The sequence below is a fragment of the Etheostoma cragini genome, chromosome 13 (genome assembly GCF_013103735.1).
Source record: "Etheostoma cragini isolate CJK2018 chromosome 13, CSU_Ecrag_1.0, whole genome shotgun sequence".
In the NCBI taxonomy this organism is placed as follows: domain Eukaryota; kingdom Metazoa; phylum Chordata; class Actinopteri; order Perciformes; family Percidae; genus Etheostoma; species Etheostoma cragini.
In genome coordinates this window covers 7,276,198-7,277,815 of record NC_048419.1, presented here as the reverse complement: position 1 = coordinate 7,277,815, position 1,618 = coordinate 7,276,198, and the positions used below count along the sequence as shown (strand labels likewise).

General features: G+C 35.8%; 1 protein-coding gene across 2 annotated transcripts in view; it reads left to right on the top strand.

The window, feature by feature from the left end:
• LOC117955458 overlaps positions 1 to 1,618 on the top strand; it is a 15,971-nt gene that overhangs the window by 14,048 nt on the left and 305 nt on the right. The gene's annotated exons all lie outside the window — the stretch shown is intronic.

Below are 1,618 nucleotides of genomic sequence, written 5' to 3'. Positions count from 1 at the left end.
TGTACTCCGAACCTCTTTAGCAGATTAATTAAGACAAGTCATAATAGTTGAAAGGAAATGTAAGTTTTCAATTACATTTTTAATTCAAACAATGGATTTCTATTTGTCTTTGAATGTAATTTTGAATGACAGTGATTCAATACACATTTTTAACTGCCTTAACACATCCTCATCTTTGTGTCTTGATTCCTTTCATCCTTCTACTGTAAAGGAACTGAAGCTTTGTTTCCACACTTGGTTTTAGGAATACAGGTAACAACAACTTGTAAGTATGAAGCATAAGCTGATAGCGAAACTCTATACCTAGAGACAGAAAGTGTATTGTTATTTCTGCTTTCCTTACCTAAATTAGGCAGATTTAATGACTTGTAATGTTTAGCTCCTGTTTGTTGTAACGTGTTTCCAGCAGCCAATCTGAGATCACTAAAAAGTGAGCTGATAAACTGGGTGTTGCCTGCCACACACTTAGCCTTGATGATGATTTTCTCTGCTGTAACTAACTGCAACCTCAACCACAGCACAGTGCCTACATAAAATAGCAGCCCAGACCACTCTCCAAAGCTACAGCTGTTACATTCTGAACACAGACTGTTCACACACAGGAAGAACTTGCTTTTCAGTTTTTTGCTTTACATGATTTGATGCATCTCTGCCAACTATGCTCTAAGACTGTAAATGCAGTGATCACAACTTTAAATGCATTAACTTTAACTGAGTGGTTCATTTCACACAGTTCTCATTACTTTTTACACAAGCATCACATAGAAAACATAGCGTACAGAACATTTCAACCCAGAGTCTTCTGCTGACAAAATTCTCAATCTAGTTTCTAATGAGAATATTTTCTGCAGACAAATATAAAGGGCACATCAGGTTTTTTAAATGATGTAAAGGAAACACTTGTCCAACTATGTTACACTGATATACTTGTGTTGGACATTGTGAGGGTCCGTCAGACTGCAGGTATATTTCAGAAATGTGTTCATACAAGAATATAAATAGTATTTTCTTCAATAATAGTAACTTTATATTTAGTTACATTTGTGTAAAAATATTAACAAACGCAAATTTCATGTGCAGTACGTACTCGGAGGTATGTGATGACATCACTGCAGGTTGGATATGAAACACCAACAAGGTGGAGATGGGGCGTCAGGTGTGAGTTTGTCAGCAAATCGGCTAGATGGACCTTGCCCAAGTTTCTGACTTGGTATTTTGTCTTAATTTAACTTTCATTGCTCTTTTCCTGTGTCGTTTGTTTTACGTGCAATGCTAGATGCAGCATAATGCCAGGTGTGAACTGATGTATACACGGTTGTGAAAAAGACAGACCTGGGTTACATATGAGCAACTACAACTAGCTTATACTACAGTGAAGAAAATAAGTATTTTAACACCCTGCTATTTTGCAAGTTCTCCCACTTAGAAATCATGGAGGGGTCTAAAATTGTCATTGTACGTGCATGTCCACTGTGAGAGACATAATCTAAAAAAAACAAATCCAGAAATCACACCGTATTTGTTTTTTAACAACAATAGGTTTTTTTAACTATTTATTTGTATGATACAGCTGCAAATAAGTATTTGAACACCTGAGAAAATCAATGTTAATATTTGG